This window comes from Uloborus diversus, chromosome 1, assembly GCF_026930045.1.
Source record: "Uloborus diversus isolate 005 chromosome 1, Udiv.v.3.1, whole genome shotgun sequence".
NCBI classification, from domain to species: domain Eukaryota; kingdom Metazoa; phylum Arthropoda; class Arachnida; order Araneae; family Uloboridae; genus Uloborus; species Uloborus diversus.
In genome coordinates, this window is record NC_072731.1 from 16,409,732 (window position 1) to 16,434,130 (window position 24,399).

The 24,399-nt window shown below is 32.5% G+C and overlaps 1 long non-coding RNA gene across 1 annotated transcript in view; it reads right to left on the reverse strand.

The window, feature by feature from the left end:
• Positions 1 to 16,506: 16,506 nt before the first annotated feature.
• Positions 16,507 to 24,399, reverse strand: part of LOC129234455 (uncharacterized) — a 33,765-nt gene continuing 25,872 nt past the window's right edge. Inside the window, exons 3-5 of the long non-coding RNA XR_008581541.1 lie at positions 23,837 to 24,019; positions 19,827 to 19,909; positions 16,507 to 16,581 (exon numbers count right to left, since the gene is read on the reverse strand). This is a non-coding gene — a long non-coding RNA (uncharacterized LOC129234455). The remainder of the gene's footprint in view (positions 16,582 to 19,826; positions 19,910 to 23,836; positions 24,020 to 24,399) is intronic.

Genomic DNA, 24,399 nt, shown 5'->3' on the forward strand with positions numbered 1-24,399 from the left:
GTTAATTTTAAAGCAGCCAATAAAATTTAAATTAAAAATTTAGCGAAGAAGAAATATAGGTATAGTAAAAGCTATTCGTATAAATTTGTATACCACCGTATTTTGTGTAAAATTAGCTCCTGACGTATATGTGCCCTATTTTCGCTGAAATTTTATTGATGAAATATAATTTAAAATATATTCGCGAAAATTTTCAGAATTAAAATATTTATATTTTTTTATAAACTCTGAAATTAACTTGTGGTGTCATCTACCAGATGGGTGTCACCCGGGGCAACCACGCCCTCTCAAGAACTGGGATTTAGAAAAAAAGCTTTTTTTCTCTCAAGTTACAGCTTTCAAAAATTGAAAGCACACGATTTGATCAATATCAATTTGTTAAACATTAAAGGCGGGGGGGGGGGGGGGGCAAATTACAGATAATCCTTTTCAAATTTTTTAAAAGGGATTTTTATGTCATCTCACTTTTTAACTCGTAACTATTGGAAAATTTGATTTTTAAATTGAATTTCTAACGTTGTATGCGTCTTAGGTTTACAATAAAAAACAAAATGCGAAATTTTCATAAAAAGGAATTAATATTTAAATCTCTTTTTAGAGGTTTCTCCCCTTCCCCTGAAGGGAGAGAGGGAGTTGAAAAAATAAAATTAAAAATATAAAATAAATACGGAGTCGGAGTTGGAGTCGGGCGTTTCAAAATCCAGGAGTCGGGGTCGGAGTCGGCCATTTTCCTTCCGACTCCGCAGCCCTGCTTGCAGGTACATTGATTCCAATTTGCAGGTTGAATGATATTTTATTTATTTTTTTAAAAAATTGATTTCTACCCTTTGCGGGTGTGACATAAAAAGGACATGCATTTTCACCTTGTGATCAAAACATTCAAAACTCTGAGTTATATCAACCGATCGAACTGTTTTTTTCTTTAAATGTTAGACAGTAATACTCAATTAATTATTCTATAAAAAAATTTAAATACTCACTCAATTATTTTCACTGTAAAAAATATTCAAAGTTGCCGTTGCGGGGGTGATACCCCGTTGTGAGTGTAACTTGTGTGGCCAATAAAATAACATACACAAATAATTATCAATCAGACATTTTATGATTAGCACAGTAATAAATAAGAGAAACTGCAAATAACTAAGGAACATTTTTTTTACATAAATCTCATTTCCAATCTAGAATTGATGATTTCAGGGGGGTGTTAGTTTTCTTATTACAACGTTGTTTCTTTCGTGATATGTCTGGCTGATTGGGCCAGATGTATACATGTTCTGAAGTTTTTTTTCCAAGTATTCTACTTGTATGTTTTCTCCATCTATTTTCTTGATTTGACCAGTAAAATTTTCATTTTTGTTTTTTGGAGGTAGAAAACTGATTCTAAAAAATCTCCAATGGCATTTATATTACCAAGGGAGATCGTTTCCAATTGAGGCAGTAATGAAACTATCTTCAGTGCACTTTCTGCAGTTAGTGCCCCTTGAATTGTACCTATATTGATCGGTACAACATGGTGTACCGATTGTAAGTTTGGTACAGCGTGTACATGGCGGCAGCGTGCCTCAAGCATTTTTACAGCATCTTCTGTGATGTCGCTCTCCGTAGAATAAAGTACTCTGATTTTTTTAAAAGCCTTTTCTGCTCAAATAGCAAAATCTAATACAGAATTAATTGACTGTTGCTCTATGCTGTAGAACGACAAGTGACACCATTTATTTATTTACTAGCTGCATTGCCCGTCTTCGCCCGGTCTACCTTGAAAATAAAAATTGTGTCAAGTGACGTATATTCAGGAATCATGTAAAATTTCCCTTAAAAACAATGACGACAAATATCAAAATACTTTTAAAAAATTCAATCGAAAAAGATTTATTCAAAAAGCGTAACCATGGAAACACAAAATAAAATAAATTTAAGGAATTAAAATGCGAAAGAAAATGGTTAACAATTTGAACGGATATGAGATTTCTTAAACTTGATTTAAAAAGGCTTGTAACTTTTTTTCCTTTCGACATAAAAACTTCTTTTTTCGACCACAGGTCGAGTTCGATCTGTAGTAAAAAAGGACGCTTTTTCCAATGACGTTAAAAAGAAAGTTGTGGGACAATTCCTTCACTTTTTATTGATTTATTTAATGAAGAAAGTAGTGCCTAAATTTCAGCTAAGCCTAAACAAATTCGAGATAAAAATGCAAATACCTCCCGCCATAATAAAGTTAGAGAATTGAAACAAATTGCGTAGAACGCGGGAAATTCTACCCTTTCTAACCATATGTAATATTAATATGTGCGAGTAATTTTTCACCCCCATATTTGAGAATTTATGTGAAAATTGGACGTAAATTGGAATAAAAAAAAGAACTATTCATCGAATTTTATTCGAACTGGTCTGCAAACCTTCTCAGGACTTAAAGGAAGAAACTGTGAGAATTTCAGCGCATTCAGCCGGGTAGTTCTCGAGTTTTACGAGTTCAAACACACAGACGCTTTTTGGGGACTTCATTTTATACTATGTAGAGATTTATTTTTGTTACCGCATCAACACCATCCACGGCTCCTTTTCGATGAGACCTTGCATTTGATGACCATGCAATTTTAATGTTGTTGTCTTTATGGCCGTATGACATTTACAGAAGATTGTACCTGTCTATGGATTGCAGTACCAAAGGTTTGAACTCTTCGAAAACTTCCCATCGACTCTGCTTCTTACAGCTGGAGATGATGTGGCACCTTTTGTCGAAGATTTCTTTCTCTCTATACACTTCTTCTGCCTCTCATTCTGTTTTTGCCTCTACATTTTCTTTTTTTTCTTGGCCACAGATGTACTTTTTTTAAGTAGTTTCTTCTTAATTACTCTTCTTGCTTTGTTTCTTTCCCTTTCTTTTTGAAAATATTCTGAATATTTAGCCGAGTTATCTTTCATCTTTTTACGATGATTTCAGAATCTTTCAGTGCTGTTCATTCTTCTGCAAAAAAAAAGGGGGAGGGGGAAAGGTGAATAAATATAGCACTGCAAGTCCAAAAATATAATGTCAAACATATTAATGTTTTTTTTTTGAAATTCTTTGAATTTTTTAACCCTAAATGAAATTAAGAATATTACGTTTTTATTAATTCAAAACTTTAACTGGCAACATTTTATACAACGTTAATAAATATTTTAATCACAGAGTTTAACTACTATTCGACAACATTTTATACAAAGTTAATAAATATTTTAATCACAGTTTAATTACTATTCTTATTATTTTTTTATATTTATTTTGAATTTGAAGTAAAAAATAATCTGTCCCTAATATTACATTATTTGTTTTAAAAAGTAAAGGGGGAAAAAGCCAAATGCTGAAGACAAAAATTATACATTTTTATACACATTAAAAATGATAAAATATTGTTTTGGTTTTTTTAAGTTTTTGTTGAAAAAAAAAATCTTACCTTAAGTTGTGTTTGCAATCAAATGATTGTTATTTTTCTGATTTCAGGCAAGCAAAGTTTTTTTCCTTGACTCTTTTTTGAGGAAATTTTGCTTTAGCCATAAGATTTTTTATACACATTAAAAAAGATAAAATATTGTTTTGGTTTTTTAAAGTTTTATTAAAAAAAAAAAATCTTACCTTAATGAATAGTTGTCTTAAATATAAATCAAGAAATACAAAAATGTTTCTTAGGAGAACCAATAATATAGAACACCAAACTAAATAAATCAGCTGCATAGGCTCTAAAGATACTAATTTTGAATTAACTGGGGTCTAGACAACTAAGTCAAAGGCCAAAGGTAAAACATTAGTACTGTCATCTACATGCTTTCCAAGATTACATTTGTGTTTAATTTAAAAAGATGTTGCGGGTGTGACTTAAACTAAATGTCACACCCGCAACGCTTAATAACTCCAATTAAAACATTATTTTTTTTTCTGTTTGTTATTCAAAGTACTTTAGTAAAGTATTTTTGAATACAAAGTTTCAAAACGTTCAGGCAAATAAATTTTTCTGTGGAAATATAAATGCATTTTATTTTGTTGCGGGTGTGACACAATGATTAAGAATAATTAAATGTACTTACCTTTTGTAGCGAAGATTAGTAGACATTTCTCTTCAGGAAAAAACTGTCGCTAATGAGTGTCAGATTATGTGTGAAACTTTATAGATTTGTAGAATTATTTGTTCAGCTGTATTAGACCATGCAACATAAGCAGTTTTGGTGCGGTCTAGTTCGCACTAATATAGTTCCACTTTAGTAATTAAAATAAGTATGTTAATGACATAAATGATTTTTTTTCAATAAAATATGAAATAGTATACTTTTAACAGTGTGTATGCAAAATTTAAACCATATTGAATGAAATTTGAATTTTCATCCTCATGTCCACTTTTTTTTGGATTGGACGAAGTAGTGTTTTAAAAGATCAATAATACTAGGGTTCATTTAAACTGAAGCCAAAACGATAACAGCGTATGCTAAAGCTAGTTCACTCAATATTGCAAACGGGTTACGCACATTTGCAAGCAAATCCTGAAATCAGATCAACCTAGGTTACACAACAGGCTAAAAGGAAAAGGAATCTTTTTTAGACTGGTCCGGTCACTCGTTTAATTACGTTAGTAGTGTGGATCTAAGAATCAGCAAGTAGTGAAGATGTAAAACAGTAAGTAGTGTCGATTTGAAAATCAGGTTTCAACTAGTCGGGGTTTCGATCACCTTAAAGCAGTGGTGCTCAACTTTTTTCCACCTGTGGGCTGCATCTCATATTAAAATGGTTCTCGCGGGTCAGAACACAAATAAGGTTTCAAGATATTTATTTATTTTTCTAAATAACATGGGCAAATATGGAACAGGAAGGAATTTAAAAAAACCTATAATTGTTGTTATCATTATTGTTCTTCTATTGAAAGTATCTGTTTTCAGAAACCAATTTCTGAACGTTTTGCTCCAAATTTCTTACATTTTCATTAAACATGCTTTCCGATTTTTAATATCAAACAAAACAGCGGGCCACACTGATCAGCTTCGTGGGTCGGATGTGGTACGCGGGCCGTAGGTTGGGTACCACTGCTTTTAAGGTTTAATTTCATAGGATGGGAAGTAAAGAAGAAAGCAATAAGAAGGTCTGAAAATAAATTTTGCTCTTGTTAAGTTAAAATGTGTGCATTTATCTACATTTAGTTAATCATCGCTAAAAAAAAAAAGATTTTTTTTTTTTTTTTGAAAGTGTGAAAACCCACGGTTAATCCGCCCCGAGGATAATCTGAAGTTTACTGTAAATTATTCTACTCAACAATGCATATGTAAAAAGTGATATTACTTCATAACTATAGATTAAATGCTTGTAATCTATATATATAAAAATGAATGTTTGTCTGTATGTCATCCATGAACTCAAAAACTACTCGGCAGATTTGGCTGAAACTTTCACCGTTTGTTATTTTTGGTACTGGGAAAGTTTATAGACCAGTTCGAAAAAAATCCGATCGATACTTCCTTTTTTATTCCTATTTAAGTCACAATCCATTGGATAAATACGAATAAAATTATCGGCTGCAGAAATTAATTCGCGTGAAAGATCTCATTGATAAGAAGTTAGCTGCTGCCATTTTTCTTGATTTTGAACAAATTAATTCTTTCTTTATTGTTTTATGGCTTTTCATGCAACGAGGGGATTTTAAACTTTTTCTATTTGATATTTTTAGCGATTGATTGATCTTGCAAACTGCGTGAGTACAAAATTTGAGTATAGTCACGGCTTCACTTGATACCTGGACCGATTATTATGAAAATTGCTATATATATGTCTTTTTCCACGGAGAAGGTGCATAATATGCTCATTGAAGCCACTCGCCACCAGGTGGCACTGCAGAGCAGCAACTTCTGCCCCGTTCAACCGATTGTCATGAAAATCAGTATAATGATGTATTTTTTTGTTGGCGCAGCAACGCGCGTCGGGTACAGCTAGTCTTGAATAAAAACAGAAGCATGAGTGTATGCACACAGATGTAGTGCTCCTTCCCTCTGCTACCTCTGAGAGATAACAGATCAAGCTTTGAAAAGGGACAAGAGATTAACTGTATGTAATTGATACAGCTAGCTTAGAGCAGCACATATGTTCAAAACTAACCTCTAAGATTTCCTTCATGGGACTCTTAATTTTAATAACTTGAATTCCAGGGGGAGGGGGTGTAAAGATTGAAAAGTATACATATAAAAATTTATAGAAGTTATACTGAAAACAGGGCTCAAAATTAACAGTGGTCTGCAGGGCCAAGACCACAAAACCATCCGTAAGACCTACGAATTTTAGTGGTCCATGGAACCAGTCAAGATTATTTCTGTTTTCTTTTGAAAAATTAGAAGTTATCCTTTTTTAAAATTGTTAAAAGATTTCACCTTCACTTGCAATGTTTAGGTTTTTTTGGCAAGAAAAGATAAATAAATTTCTACAGAATTATAGCATATTTTTTTTGCTACCTAAACCCTCTAAAACAACATAACAACTAAGATTTTGCTGGCTTAAATTTTTTACCAGTATTGATGAACAGAAAGATGCCCGTAGTTTCCTTCTCTTCCCATGTCGCTCAGACTTGTCTACTGAAAACTGTTAAATGACTCCTTTTGTCATGTTAATTTTGCTTTTACATATTTTTGTGTTTTTTCTTTAAATATATTTTTCTTTCATTTCTCATTATTTAAAAGCAGGACTCAAGAATAGACTATGTACTTAAAGTGTATGAGGACTTGAGGACCAGTGTAGTTTGTAGTTACTGAGCCATTAGACCAAGACAACAACAGAAACTAATTTTCGTCGTTTTGGTTACAAATCGTTTGTTGTTTGCGTTTGTTCAAGCCGCAACTCAAGCAAATTTTATATTAAAAATTTCTCTCTTTTAAATTTTTGCAAATTCGCGTTTTTTCTGGAAATTACCTATATAGATAGGTTTAATAGCAACACTTCATCCGAATACAAAATTTCCAGATTACTAGTTCCCATCATTTAAGATATTGATAAGAAATAAAAGTACTATCGTAATGGTATACGCTGTAAATAACCTTTATGATAGGTGTACGAGTGCAAATCGGGCGTAATATCTATATCTTAATTATCGCGTCCTAATAACCGTGTCTTTTTTTTTTCTCTCCATTTTCATTCATTCCATTTGTAGAAACAAGAACACCGACGAGTGGGGTCCTATCGCTATTCGTGATTGCGAAAAATATAATTTGAATTCAAGGCGTCGAAATTCAAATGAATGCCAGGAGCTAGATGTTTTTTTTTTTGCTTAAAACGAGCAATAATCTGTATATCACAATAAGTAAACCTGTAGAATTAAATTCTACTTAAAATATACGATTAACCATTTTATCTCATTACAGCTCTCATTACCTACTCTAAAAGTGACTTTCTTAAAAATTTCTATATGTCTTAGTGAGTGTTCCCACCTAATCTCCAATCAAAAACTTAAGTTGTATCTATACAAATAGTGAAGCATTTCATAGGATGCTAGAAATTTGTTCTTGCACTTTAATTAATTTTATTTTATTTATATATAAAAGAAAGTTATGTTAATTACACTATTTATAACTCAAGAATGGCTGAACTGATTTGACTGAAAATTGCTGGGGAGGTAGCTTAAAACCAGAAGACGGACATAGGATACTTTTTACCCCGTTCGTCCGCGTTCCTGAAATATTTGTAATTGCAAATTAAATTTTTAATTAAGTGTTTAGTTCTATGAATTCCTAATAGATGGCGGGGTAAGTTAACTCGAGACGGCGCTGGCCGACAGTGTCGATAGCTACGCTATTGTGGGACTGTTGTGGTCAGCGAACTGATTTTTGAATGCGTTTTTTTTTTCGATATTCAGGTACATAATTTGATTTTGTAGGATTTTTCTATTGGGTTTTGTTTTCCTTATTTCTACAACGTTTGTTTTTGTTCTTATTATTGAAGATAGTTACTTATCTAAGTAAATAATTTCATTTGTCGTATTATTCAATTGTGATTGTTCTTTATAACGTTTTCAGTATAGTATTGTTTATTTGGAGAAACATTTTAAATTGTAGAAAAAAAAAAAAAACTACTTCACACGCTAAAGGACAGGGTTACGGTAGCGTGGTTGCTTGGCGCGTTAAGCAATGAACTATACAGTTGAAGAATTATTTTGACTTTAAAAACTAATGTTAATATTTTTATGTGTTTTGGCGAATAGTTTTAAATTTCAACGAGACTCTAACAGGGTTTCGAAAATGTGTGTACGCATTTTAGTTGAAGAAAACTGATAATTTCACATCAGAAGGGATGGAAGGGATCGTGGATTTTTTTATTCAACAGACTTCCTTTAAATTCTTAGCTCGGCCATTGCCGTGCGTGTACTGCTAGTTATGTATAAAAATGATTCCGGAAAGTTTCATACAATTTAATACACAACTTTTGAAATTATAAGCAAAAAAGTGTGGTTGAAGCAATCCTCATTTAAATGTATTTTCTACGATATAGGATGCCTCCCCGCCCCATCGAAGTGGCTCGAACTTCACAGGGTAAGACATTTGATACATTTTTCTTCTGTCATTTCAGAAACCTCTGTAAGTTTTTAATATTGAAGTGCATGAGATCGCGATAAAAAATGTGCAGCCCTGAAATAAGGCGGATGTCGGCGAAACGTTCCCAGTCTTCCTGTTAATCGTACATGTAGAAAATTTATCCGCCAACATAAAAGCAATTACGGTGAGTGAAACATTAATAATGACCTAACGCAGCCTCTACTTTTCTTTCAACGTAGCCGTAGATGAGTATCGGTGATCAAATGAAGGGGAATGGCAGTATACCTTTTTTTCCTTTTCGGTAAACATTTTACTGAATGTTTGCAAACTCAAATGTTTGGTTGTTACTTTCGTTTACGCCAGCAAAGACGTTGGTGAAGACGAAAAATGAAATCTTATGTAGTCTGTTTTTATTATTGAAACTGAATATATTTTTTCAATGAAAAATCGCTTAGTTTTCCATTATTGGTTAGTTAGTAATATTCTAGGACATTTCCGCGGAAAAAAGACATTTTGTCCTGGGTCTTGACAATTCCGTATTTCACTAAAAAATAAATAAATAAAACATGTTATTCAGTTGTTTTTTTTTTTTTTTTTTTTTTTGCCTAAAAAATCACACATCTACGTGTGTGAGAAGGCAAAAAACTTGGTCTATATTTTACGCATATCTTTTGAAATAAAACTGGAGCTATTTCGTGCAGGGCAAAATAGCTTTTTTTCTGTGAAATGGTCCGCTATTTGTTTCTTTTTGAACCGAACGTTAAAATATAGTTCAAAGCGAAGTGTACATTCATAAGATTTGCAACAATCAATTTGGAGGATATTGTACTGAATTGGGGAGCCTAAAACTGATGCCCAAAAGGGTGTTCCGAGGGTGGCAAGTGAACTTCATTTGAAAAATAATTCAAAACGATGTAGAATTTTTTTGTTTCCTTAGCACAAATCACGCAAGTAATGTAGGGGAAGGTGGGGCACAGTGAGACAAAGCTATTTTTAAAATTTTTATAATTATAACCTGCATGGTTGCCACACTTCCGTCCAAGGGACGGAATTCCGTCTTTTCAAAAATTTTGGCCATCGGATTTTTTTTCCATGTTCAAAATGATTTTTATAGATGAAACAAATCTTTACTTTTGAATCTTTCACTCTCAAAAAAGGTCTTATTCTTCTGAGGACAAGAATCTGGCCCATCTGCTAAAGTTAAAAAGATAAGCTGTTTTTTTCCCCCAAAAAATAATTAAAAAAGTCACTCAATCTGTTGATTTCAACAATTTTTATCTTAATCTGGAAAATTTTATTAAAGTTTTTATCACAATGCATCTTATAGCCAAGAATCTCATACCTGAATTTTTTTTAATTACTATTTTTTTGTATGAAATATGAACTATTTATGTAACATGAACTATAAAATCTGAAGCTTTTTTTCTGCAGTAGCAAATAGTAAGATTTTTAAATGTATATTTTATTATTAAGTTCTTTTTCTGCTTTTACCTCCTAAAAATCTTGGACAATGATATGTTATTTTTTATTTAGGTTTTAATTTTTACTTAATCTTACAATTTGGTTTTACTATATAGTTACTTCATCAAAAATTAGCATTATATATGTCTAAAACATCACACAAACTAAGAGCTAACATTTTGGTGTCGCGAAATGGAGCCACGCGCTTTTCAGTTCTGGCTAATTTTTAGAGTGGCACCCATGATAACCTGTAAATGATGCTAGGTACCCATGAATCAGCAGGAATTGACCTGGTGGGTTCTGGGATATGTAGTTGTTGCTTGTGTTTGCAATCAAATGATTGTTATTTTTCTGATTTCAGGCAAGCAAAGTTTTTTTCCTTGACTCTTTTTTGAGGAAATTTTTCTGGAGCCATAAGATTTTTTTAAGAAAAGCCATATGCTGCAGTAAATAATTTATTGCTCGTAATAAAGTTATTGATATTTTTTGATATTTTATTAGTAGTTAACATGTGTATTTAAATAGATAGTAATATGGTATCCATCCAGCGTCCACGTCCCATGTACATCAGTCGCCTGTAGAATATATTATACAAAACCAGTAATTTTTTTATGAGTTAGTTTTAATTAAAATTCATAGGACAATTGACAATTATTAATTGTAGTATACTACAATTAACAATTAAATAATTGTTAACTGTGGTAAACTACAATTAATTAATTGTTAACTGTAGTAAACTACAGTTAACAATTAATTGTTAATTGTAATTTTCCACAATTACAATTGATCAATTGTCAGTAGTTGTGGTTACGTTTACCAATTAATCAATTGTTAATCTTTAATTGACAATGAAATTTAAATCTGCCCAACTCTGCTGTAGGATATCCCTCAGGCCCAAAAACCTTTTTCAATAGCATTTAGTTAAGATAGAGTTCGGTCGCACCAATTGGTTAACATGAGTGTTGTAGACAACAATAGTGTCGGCGTAACGACGCAAATATCACATTTAGCAGTAAAGATTCCACCAATATGGAAAACTGGCGACCGAACAGGGACACGAACCCTGCGCCATTAGGTTTACCTCATCAAGTATGCGAATTAAACCACATAAGACGAAAATAGGGACATTTTCTGACGATTCCATGAAAAATTCATTTGTAACTTAACTTCTGGTTCCAAGTAACATTTCAGATAATGTAGATCATAATAAGCTATAAATTATAAATAAAATTGATGCAAAAGAAACTTCTTGCTCTAGTGTAGCAATGAATGTTTTCTTAAAAGTTTCAGAACACATTCAAAAACCGAAGAGAGAAAAGGTTGAAGATTGAAGAAAGAGCATAAAAAGGGTAAAAGTATCGTTGCTGGTCATGCACTTGTAAAACAAATTTTAAAAGAAAAAAATACAAAAACTATAGATATAAAAATTTAAAAAAAATGGAAAAATGGAGATTTATTTGACACATTTGAAGAGGTAGAAACAACCAAAAGGGGGATCTGATACTTCATCAGACTATAAAAAATGTGCAAAAATCTATCTTCTGAGTTTGAAGAGTTGGATAGAGAGACACTTGAAGAATATTGTGTTCTGATAGAATTTGCCATCAAGCAGAAATACTTTTATGTTGGAAATGTTCTAATGGCAGCTGAAAACGATGGAGACTTGTGTATTTGTGTTTCGCGCAAAAGTAAAAACATTTTGACTCTTTTTATTTCACCATGTGTACCAAATGATGCATTCGCTCCGAATAAAAGTATTAAATTGTTAATAACAGCTCCTGATAGGAAAAGAAATTAATACAAAGAGAAATTATTCTTTTTTATGGTTTGAAAATTAAAATTTTCTTTGGATGTACGATGAAATTTGAATCTTTTTTTTTTCATTATGATTTAATTTTGATTTTAAATGTTGAACATATTATATGTTACTCAACCATACATGCTGACTCTCTGCCTTGTGTGCTGTCTCACTGTGAAATTTTACGTTTCCTTTTTTTTTATATTATGTCAAAAACTTTAAATAGTAGTAAAGTTTTTTGTGTCTCAAAAAGTAATGCACTTAAGCTGCATTACAAATCTACCTTAAAAAATTTCCGATTGAAACAAAGTTTCCAAATATCTTGAATTTTATGTTTTTCGTCTCAATATGCCCCACCATCTTCTACTTTCACTAGGCCTGCAAATGTTTAACTTTTAGCTCTAAATAATTTGCGTATGTATACAAGTGCGTGGAAAAATCCAGTTCAATTGTCCCACACATAACGGTAAAACCCCCATATTTCACAAGAAAGTTGCATTTCAAAGTATTCTGAATTTTGAGCTGAAGAGTAATAAGCTTTAAGTTTATACACATTACACACACACAAAGCATTTTATTTTTGTTTATTTATTTATTTACTAAAGATAATGCATACAACAGAAAATATCCAGTTACAGTGTCAACAACAATATAAAATTAGCAATTAAAACCAATTATACATTAAAAATATTAACACATAGAATCTTAAAATTGTAAAATGACAAGTTAAAAATGTCTTTTCACGACAATGAATGTTAAAAAGTTAGTAAAATTTAAAAAGACAAAAATTATCAATATAGTTCCGTCAGGTAAAATTTTTTTCAAAAATGGAACGACTCCTAAGAGTCCTACTTGGGACAGCAAGTTGTATTGAATTAACGATATCGGAGTAGTCAATTAAATTATGTAAAACCTTATAGAAAAAAAGAAGACACAAAAGTTCACGACGTGATTTAAGAGTGTTAACATTATAAATACTACATAAATGAGAGTAAGAATAAGTCAAAAAAATTTGATTATTCTGTAAGACAAGTAATAAACAAATTTGGATTGAATCTACTCAAGAATTTTAGCTTTATTATTGTAGTGGGGATCCCAAATAAGACTGCAGTATATTCAGTAAATTACCGCCCATTAGCCAGGGCTAAAGCAGAAAAACGTGAAATACACCGCCAGCTCAGTCATTTCCAGCCAAGGACTGCAGTTTCGTGCTTATTAGCACTCATCAGCTCGGTATAGGAAAGTGACTGAGCTGGAGATGGAAAACCTCTTAAGGAAGCCAAGAGTGCGAAATAAACTGGTAGCTAATATACTTGTAGCTCTGGTCTGCTAATTCTATATTAGCTACCAGTTTGTTTCGCACTCTTGGCTTCCTTAAGAGGTTTTCCATCTCCAGCTCAGTCACTTTCCTATACCGAGCTGATGAGTGCTAATAAGCACGAAACTGCAGTACTCGGCTGGAAATGACTGAGCTGGCGGTGTATTTCACGTATTTCTGCTTTAGCCCTGGCTAATGGGCGGTAATTTACTGAATATACCTTGCATCGCGTTCAATCTTCGAGTTGAACCGAACCATTGCTTCGGTCACTCGTCTGGTCTGCTAATTCTATATTAGCTACCAGTTTGTTTTGCACTCTTGGCTTCCTTAAGAGGTTTTCCTTCTCCAACTCAGTCACTTTCCTATGCCGGGCTGATGAGTGCTATTAAGCACGAAACTGCAGTCCTCGGCTGGAAATGACTGAGCTGGCGGTGTATTTCACGTAAGACTGCAGTACTCAAGTATTTATTTTTAATGCAAAATATACCCTTAAAGTGCTTTGAAAGTAGAATTGTCTTCTCCATACTAAATTATTTCCCAGTAACGATACCAGAGGTGGTCTTGAGTGCAAGGAAGGAAATGAAGCTGTCTTCTCGCTCATAAGAAGCAAAACCGATTTCATGGTACTTGCTCCAAATATACTACTTGACAAAAGTATTGCAAGTTTGGGAAATCCATCATATTTTCAAGACAAGCCACAAAAACTAGTATTTTTAAAATTAAACTTTTTTTTACGTGAAAATGTGCAGAAGAAGATCTTGGGAACGAGATCAAAGTCACAGGGAGAAAGGTCGGGAGAGTACGGTGGATGCTCCAATTCTACCCTTCCTAACGTCGGAGTAGCTGCCGTACACACTCTGTTTTATGGATCTTGCACACGACTTATCAACTGAGTGATTTCCCAGCCCTCACTGCTATCACTGAGTCGTCTGTTGTTCTGCATACACTTTTATATGCCTGCAGAACTTTCACACGACACATATACGTTTGTGATCCGTACACATATCTACAGGGGAAAAAATATAGTTGTCATGACTTACGCCCCAACCTTCGTATAAACAGGATTAATTAATGCGGGACAAGGATTATATTTCAAAGAAAAAACTTTCGTATGAAACATGTACGTTTCTAACAATTATATTGAACAGTTTGTAACCTATACTGTGTCAGTTTAAATTGTGCAGTATTTGCAATATCAGGAAAACCTTTTTTCTCCAATATATAACTCTGCTCAATGACCAATTAAAAAATATCTTTGCCTGTTCTGATCTCACTGGCTAAGCACGAAAATACTGGAAAAAGACAACGAATGTTTTATCGCGCAATTGTTTTTGCTGTGAGTTATCCCAGTAAAACATTCAACGTACTCATGTGTCCTCTGCTTACATGTGCCCCCCTTTCCTCTACTTCTAAATGCTAAATGAGTGCATGCAAAGAAATAAAAACTACTCTAGAGAAAATTTCGTATATTTCGACTCGGAAACACTCAAAATCTTTCATTTAGCAGCGTATTATTTTGCCCCCAAGGCTCTCACTCGTGAATGAATTTTGTAAAACTCGTTTCACTGTCAGTATAGTGTCGAAGCAGGGAAAGCAATCGATTTCCTGTTCCAGAGAGTCACATTAATAATAATAAAACAAATCAGTTTCAAAAAATATATGTTATGGATAATTCCATGGGTAACTGACTAAAATTTTTGAGGCAAAACAAGACGTATTTTGAAATATTTATCGCAAAATGTACATCGCAAAAACAATCTTTTCCCGTGGAATATTGTATTTTTTAGGCTAAATTCAATGGCATAATTAAATGCTCAAAATATATTTTGGAAGATAAAAAAAAAAAAAAAATGCTAAAAGCATAGTAACTGCCTTATATATTTCTCATTAAAATGTTAGTCAATTACCATTTTTGTGATGCACATTTAAAAATCGTCCAAAATATATTTCGGAAATTCAATTACAGTAGAGTTTCGAAAATTCGAGGCAATTGGGGCTCACGCCACCTTGAATAGCTGAAAACTCGGATTATCCGGAAAATCCTTCTAGATTAAAATTTTACACTTTTCAATGACGTAAGGAGGCGCACCTTTTACTTACCTGTACAAAGAAGAGGAAGCATTGTTTGTCTTCAAGAAAAATATTATCACTGAAATTTCAGCATAAATTTCGCTTTTAATCACCTCTAAAGGATTTTTTAACTTTTTCTTCACGATGTCTGTGCACGTATTTATGTGTTCAGGTTTGAATGCAACCAAGGATGCATTTTGACAGTCGTTTTTGACCCGCATCCATTTCGATAAGTTTTGTCATTACATCTATAATTATGCTTGTATATATGTCGCATAACACAAAAAAGGTTAGTTATAGAAGTTTAAAATTTCGCATGTATGATTCGTATAATATAGATAAGTTGTGAATCTTCTATTTTTAGTCCAATCGGGTATTCCAAAAGGCAAGTTATGTTCTTTGTGGTTAATCAATAAATCAATGTCAAATTATTATTTCCAAGTCATTTTTTAACCCATATTTTTCAATAGTCGATGAACATTTCGTGCCATTTAAGGAGTGTTGTTGAAATCAACCTCTCGATGCGTTTTTTTTAAATGATTTACTGCGCAATTAAATGAGTTAGACAGTAGTGAAAAGTTCTCGTTTCAGATTTTAATGAAAATATTTTCTTTTTGGAACTAAAAAATGTAACTAAACACATAAAGTAAGCACCTCGAACTAAGCGGAATCTCGAACTTTCGAGACTCGGATTTTCGAGGGTCTACTGTATATCATTATATTCAGCTTAAAAAGTATACTATTCCAGGGAAAAAGATCGTTTGCACAACACATATTTTGGGTTAATGTTACAAAATACGTATTGTTTTATTCAGTAAATTACCGTCCAATAGCCAGGGCTAAAGCAGAAATACATGAAATGCACCGCCAGTTCAGTCATTTCCAGCCGAGGACTGCAGTTTCGTGCTTATTAGCACTCATCAGCCCGGCATAGGAAAGTGACTGAGCTGGAGATGGAAAACCTCTTAAGGAAGCCAAGAGTGCCAAACAAACTGGTAGCTAATATAAAATTAGCACTGACCAGACGAGTGACCGAAGCAATGGTTCGGTTCAACTCGAAGATTGAAGGCGAGGCATGGTATATTCAGTGAATTACCGCCCAATATGCTGGAAATGACTGAGCTGGCGGTGCATTTCATGTACGTATTGTTTTGCTTCAAAAATGTCAGTCAGTTACCCGTGGAATTGCTCTTATAATGCAAGAACTACGAGTTCATTAAAAGAAGTCATTCTATCTAATTTAGTTTATTTACTACATAAATATTCTTACATTTGAACGATAGATAATTCTTAACACAATCACAACTATTCTTTTGTAATACTTTATGATAGGTTCTTGTGTCATACTGTTATCAGTTCTCTTAGTATTTTTAATAATTGTCTCAAGAGACAGGAATTTCAGCTGGAAAATAAAAGGAAAATATTTTATTAAAAAGGAGTTGCAATTTAAGAAGCAACGCAAAAATTTAAATCGTAAAACATAAAAAAATAAATAAATGATAGCAGATGAAGAATATCAAATACATTTCAGAATTGATTAGAAAAACTTTTTCTATTCTTTCAAACCTATCAAATAAAGAGCAAAATCATCAGTAGTAACTGTTGATAGGAAATCTGTTATGGAGAAGTAATTTGACTGAAGATTTGATTAATAGTAAAATACTTATCATAGCCCTGAAGCAATTAATGACGCAACCAATGTTGTTATAGTTGAACATTACAAATAAATTATTGCTCGTATTTTGGAGTGTATAAATGATTAAAACCTTTATTAATGTTTAAAAACTTGATATGTTCTAGTTAGTTTAGCTATATGCAATCGAGCTTGCAATCAGACACCCTAGAAATCGGCGGATTTTTTTCCCCCAAGAGAGAGAGAGAGAGTAAATAGATAACTTGAAAAAAGATCTAAGGAAAAATAATGGACGGGTATGTACCAACGGTTTCTCCGAGAAACCGTTGAAAATGAATAAACAAATAATAATAACAATAATAATAAAACAACTTTTGATGATCCGCCCGGTTTCAGAATCTGATTTTAACAAAATAAAATTATTAGTACGTTTCTATAAAATGAACAATATACTAATGCATTTTCCTTATGAAAATAAAATTTAACTCTGTAAAAGCACTTATTTTCGCGTTGCTTTATTTTTTGCAAGACGATCGTAATCGCGAAAATTTGATTCTCGCGAAGTATTTTTTTACCATTTTTGTTCATGTAAAATTCTCGAAATTTTTTACCTCGCAAAATCGCCGATATCTTAATTTCCGTGAACATTTTAGCTCGCGAAAATAAGTGCTTTTACAGAAACTAACTTTGATTGTGAAAATCTGTATTGATCATTTTAAAAATTCTGAATATACGTCAAAGCTGTATTCTTGGTAAGAGTAAGGAGGAAAATGATATTTTAAATAAAATAAAGTAGGCTTGGTTTGGGCAATCTTCTCATTTCTGTTCCTATATGTAAGTAATTATTGATATTTTTTTATTACGTAAAAGGAAAAAAAAAACACAAATAAAAATGAAGCAATAAAACAGAAAATCATTTTAAAAGTGGTGTTTCCTTCAGTCAAAAGTACTACTTTTTGTCACTGAAATTGATAGAATAACCGAAAAAGACACACACAGCCAGGAAATACTTTTGTTCTCCCAACACTTAATTTTTAATTAGTTTTTCAAAATATCAGATTAATAAAAAATTGTTTTATCGTGTGACGTCACAAGTGAAGATATCTTGAATCGAAGGGCGTGGTTGTCTTTTCTGGCAAGATTTTGCCTTTTGGTGATTTTTCCCTGCGAGCAGTTTATTAGTGGAACGAGAATTGTTAGTTAAATAAAATATTCATTTGGCGAAGTTTGGGAATGTCCTGTAACTTTGTTCTTGTAACCCTAGCTTCTTATTCCCTTGTGACGTCAGCAAAAATGAAAATAGTGACAGAACGTCTTTTAAGATTATTTTTTTAGAAAAAAGAAAACAAGTCAAAATTAAGGAAAAAAAAGTTACTAATCCCATGTTTTCGACCATGTTCTTTCAGGAAAAAAAAGCCCCCAATTGAATGCACATAAGTAGAATCTCGAAAATCCGAGTCTCCAAAGTCCGAGGTTCCGCTTAATTCGAGGTGCTTTTCTGATATTTTTAAGGTATACTTTTGTACACAAAAACTATTGCAATCTGAAAATCGAAATATTTTGCAATGTAGAACTTCCATAATAACATGCAATAAGGTAATAGAAAGATATTAAAAGGTTTATGTCAATAACACTTGCCAAGTGACATGAAATATTTATTGACTTTTATAGATGGATTAAGAGATGCCTTGGAGAAAGTAGAAAATACGTAAATACAAAAAATAACTTGAAATTAAAACATTGTTTTGCCTCAAAGAGCGAACAAACAGTTCTTTTGGAATATTCGATTGCAATTTAAAAGGGAAGTGCAAAACTTGATGCTGTACGAATCATATATACGAAATTTCATTATTTTATGACTTACGTTTTTGTATTATACGAGGTTCATACGTACGCTCACACATATACAAAAATGTCACGACAAAACTCATTAAAATTTATTCTAGGACGATCAAAGGGAATTTCTTGGTTGCCTGCAAGTTAACACACAACTTCGTGTAGACATCAAGAAAAAAACTAATCAAAACTCATTTAGGGTTAGTTAAAACATAAGTTTATGTTGAAATTTAAGTGATAAATTTTTCAAGGAGACAATATTTCCTTTTAATAGCATAAGGAAGTAAACTGTGCATGTTCTTATGTAGTCCAAAGAATTTTTCGAATAATCCGAGGTGGCGTGAGCCCCAATTACCTAGAAGTTTCGAGACCCTACCTTGTATAAGCAAAAAAAAAAAAAAAATGTAGGTACGTGTGTAGTGATTAGCGGAACCCCTTCATTAGGGTCGTTTCCATGGACACTTCCGACCCCGGAAAAAACCTGCTTTTCACCGCATTCCGGTTATTTGCGGGTTTTATGTGGAATCCTTCTACTCCTGCTAGCTTCTGGAGTGAAAGCGGTGTTTTTACCCGGAATGCATTACGAGAAACAATTTCGTCTACTATCCGCTAAGGATGCTGGGTAAAATCCGCTTTCTCTGGTACAATGGGAGAACCTCTTTTTACATGGAAACGGGGAAGTTTTCAATCGTTTTTTTTTGCGGAGTCAGAGTGGGGATTTACCGGGTCGAAAAGTAAGTTGCGAACGCGACTATTGGTTGAAAAATATCAAGTAAAAATAAGCATGTGTGCAAATTTAACTTTTGTCTCTACATTTAATTGCTTTGATTCATCATTTACTTTTGTACAAAAACAAAATGCTTACTTCTTAAAAAAAAACTCTTCCAAGGGGAAGTAGGTCGACTATTGATAGTCACTTATGAGCACAAAGTCACACTTCATTTTAAGAAAAAACGATTGTAAATATCATAGTTTCTAACGTTTCATCAAGAATTTACATCGTCTTGAAACAATGTTCGAAATAATTGAGAATTTATTCCATTTTTTATCTTGCAAAAACAGGCTTTTTGAAGCCAAATAATAACTTATTCCTCCAATTAATATATTTTATTCAAAAGTTTCTTAAATATATTTTTTAAAAAGAGAAAAACTTTAAAGAGGCAAGAAAAGGAAAATACCTTTTGAAATTACATCCTGTTGCGTCCCATTTTACGCATTTCATTTTCTGTCATCAAAACCTCCAATACATTCACAGATGGCGCTGAAATCAATTAATAATATTCTACAACAATCAGTACGCTTGATGTGTATTATAAACAACATATTGCGTCACAGAATATTTTGCGGTAAATACGATTTTAAACAGTAGACAATCGGATATTTTTTAATCTTCAATTGGAGTATTAGTTTAGTCTTCCTAAGTTGCTGTTTTATATCCTCTGCTATTTTTTCAGCCAAAATTCTGATATTTAATTTTATAAACTCCAATGAATTGAAAAAAAGAAAAAAAAAGCTGTTACTTTCAAATTTCGAGAAAGTAATCTAAAAAAGGCTCTTATTTGTATAGAATAAAAGTTTAGCGCAAATGTAAGATACCTTCAAAATCTATGTACGTGTTGTCTTCAAATAAAGACAACCTAAATTACTTTTCTTATGCGCTATAGTAGCAACATTTGCAACGTTTTTGGCGCATAGCCCTAAAAGAGGAAAATAATTATAAAAAAAAAAGAAAGAAAGACTCTACCCCTCAGCGAAAACGTGGGATAAAAAATCACAAAAAAGCGCTGACATTGTTTTTTTTTTTTTTTTTAATATTCTAACTCGTTGGATAGTCAGAATATATCAGCCAATTTCAATATATATATATATATATATATATATATATATATATATATATATATATATATATATATATATATATATATATATATATATATATATATATATATATATATATATATATATATATATATATATATATATATATATATATTGTTAATTACTTATGACTACAATATACAACTTCCTTTTTTTCGCAGGCCCTTATTAAGCAGGCTAAAACTGAACCATCCATTCTGTTTCTTAAACAGGAAATTAGTTTACAGAACTATTGCTATGCAGTTGAATCTTGTTCCTCCAGATCTCTGTATCAAATTTTTTAAGGAAAAAAATACATATATTTACTTAAATAATAATTTTAAACTATGATTGTAAGAACATAACTATAAATACGCCAAATATTCCGTTTCTGTTTTGATTAAACGTTTAAGCCCTGCATAGAACGTACAATAAAGTATACCGTAAACCGGGTTGACATTGCTCAATTTTCAAGTTCAGAGTCAATTTTTTTCATACTTGCTGCATGGACATTGGAATAATGAAATCTTTGCGGTTTAGGGGAAGGTAAAAAGAATCGAAATCGCTAGTGAATTTCATTTTTGACCCACGTGATATATTTTTAAAAAATAAAAAACTAGGTGGGTAAAGTCAACCTGCTAAAAAGGGTGACATTGCTCACTTATACTTTTCATAGGAAAACGCCTTCAACTCTTTTGTTGGAGAAAGTCAACTTTTTCATGGGTGAATAAAACTAAAATTTCTACTAATTAAACATATTTATTGAACAAAGAAGTGCAGGAAATGAATATAAACATTGAAAGGTACAGAAAAATCGAAAAAAAAAAATGAAAAACGTTTTGTTTTATACACTACAAAGCAATGTACCACCGTCAATAGTATTAGTCAGCAATAGTAGCTAAATACCAACAGCAATAGTAATTCACAAGCAATAGTATTGGCAAAGATTAGAGAGATACTTCCTTTGGAGCTATTCATACTACTTTCAAGACTTTACTTTACTTTACTCCACTTCGAAATATCATTAATTTGGAACACAGGTCATCACTAGGATCAGTTTCATCGTAGCTTGGGATGTTTTCGGGTGGAACGGTACAAAGGGATTCATATTGAGGATTGAAATAAGAAGATTCAGAAGCCCTACTCAGCTCTTGATCGGGATAGATTTTGACATTTACTTTGTGAGAGATCATTTTTTAGGACGATTCAAAAATGACTCAAGCCAATCTTTCCCTAGAAAGTTACTCTTGGACTTCACTCACACTCTGAAAACTGGAGACAAGTAATCTTTAGCAATGAACCGAATAGTGATTAATGACAGAGGCATGCCCTAATTAGCGCACACCAAAATGTGTTTGGTTATTTAGCTTTCCTCCGGTACTGATATGCATATTTTCCCTCTAGGTTGTTTACAGTTTTTACCTTGAGATTCCCCAAAAGTTATTCGGAGAATTCCATACTTTTCAACCAAGTAGAAGACTTTGCCAAATCGACAACCCCAGCTCAACAATATCTCAAATTGCCTTGTCTAGGACAGCATTTGTGTAGGAGTCATATTGGCGGTGCCTCAATTTCCTGTATATGTGCGTGGCATTTCGCTAAAATTGTTTGAAACAAATAATAATGCAGACACAGATTAATAGTAATCATTATTCATTCATACATTTTCAAGCAAGGATCCATTTTTTGTACTGATAAAGTGAGCAAAGTGACCCCAAATTTCTTGTAAAAACCGTGGTGAAATTGCCTACAAGGAGTATACCCACTTTGTATGGTTTTAGGAAAAAAAAAAAGCTACTTCCTCCATTTTATAAGAGCAACTGGAAAATATAACAGGCGGTGCTTACTGAATCAACACGTGGACATCGCAGATGTAATTTGAAGCACACTAAAATTTCCTTGCATAGCCACAGGTTGTATTGACAACAAAATAACCTGTTTAGCTGATAACTTTATTACTAACTAGCTGCGTTGCCCGGCTTTGCCCGGTCTACCTTGAAAGTAAAAATTGTGTCAAGTGACGTATATTCAACAATCAGGTTTAAAAAATAAATAAAAGAAACATCATGATTTCCCTTCCAAACAATGACGACAGATATTGAAATACTTTTAAGAAATTAAATCTAGAAAGATGGATTTAAAATACGTAACCATGGAAACACAAAATAAAATAAGTTTAAGGAATTAAAATGCGAAAGAAAATGGTTCACAATTTGAATGGAGTCGAGATTTCTTAAACTTGATTTAAAAAGGCTTGTAACTTTTTTTCCTTTCGGGATAAAAGCTTATTTTTTCGACCATAGGTCGAGTTAGATCTGGAGTAAAAAAGGTCGCTTTTTCCAATGGCGTCAAAAAGAAAGCTGTGGGACAATTCATTCACTTTTTATTGACTTATTTAATGAAGAAAGTAGTGACTAAATTTCAGCTAAGACTAAAAAATTCAAGCTAAAAACGCAAATAATTCCCGCCGTAATGAGGTTAGAACATTGAAATCAATTGCGTAGAACGCGAGAAATTCTACTCTTTCCAACGATACTTAATATTAATATGTGCAAGTAATTTTTCACCCCCATATTCGGGAATTTATGTGAAAATTGGGTTCAAATTGTAATAAAAAAGGAACTATTCCTCGAATTATTTTCGAACTGGTCTGCAAACCTTCTCAGGACTTAAAAGAACAAACTGTGAAAATTTCAGCAAAATCGGCCGGGTAATTCTTGAGTTTTGCGAGTTCAAACAAACAGACGCTTTTTGGAGACTTCATTTTATACTATGTAGAGATAATTCTGCCTATTCCTCGTGCATTCTGCACAAAGCAGAGATGATATTATACAATCTTAGAGTCTCAAAGCGGAATCTTGATGCACTACTTTTATGAGGAATCAGGCAAAGTCACCCCGGTGGGCAAAGCCACCCCGTTTTACAATAGTATTAATTTAACAAACAATATGGCGGGTATAGGGGAGACCTTGGTACAGTGAGAAACGGGGCATAGTGGGAAAAATTATGTTTTCCTACTATGTAAATTCTTACAAATCTGAAAAAAATCCACAATTTATTTAACTTGTCAGACAACACTGAGGAAACTGGCCACTTCTACATTTTATTTTTTAAAGAAGTTGCAGTCATCTTTATTTCTACTATTAGTGCTGTGTAAATCAGGTAAGTTTTAACTTTTGAATTTCAGTAGTGTTATTTTACTACTCAGTTTTGGAATCTTTTCCAATAGGGCCGTATTAGAATATTTAATGTTTATCTCCAAAAATAATGCTGAGGTTCCAACTGTCCACTTTCGTTTATAATCTTCAGAACGGATTAAATGGGTACTTACAATTTGAACGTTGATCGAAGTCATTGCTTCCCGAAAAAATGCTAGGAGCTAAAGCATCTGCAGGGGCATCATTTGACGAGATGGTGTTTAGAAAACAGGATGAACCAATTATCTCTCGTCTACAAACATAAGGTGGCTTGCAGCACCAATACATCTGTCCAAATATAAATCGTTTGCAACATTCTGAAAAGGTATAAAGAAAGCAAAATATTGAGGCAATTCGCTTCTGTGTAAGTTTGGTTTGGTATGATTCATAAGTAACATCATTTGTAATTTTATTGATCGATTCGCTTTTAATTCCTGTAAAGAAGTGAAGAAAAGTGGGGAAACAAAAAATAAGTCTACAAAGTTGATGTTCGCTAAAATATCACCATAAAGTTTATAAATCTTTGAAAGTCTCACACAAAACCGACTTTAAATTACTCAAAAACGAATTCCATGTATCATTGTAAGGAATTTCGCCATTTTGGCGTAAAGACCCTGGTAGAAGAAGCAGGACGACGACCGTCCAGACTCAAAAAAAAGTCTTTAATTTTGGGAAAAATAAAAATTAAAAAAAAAAA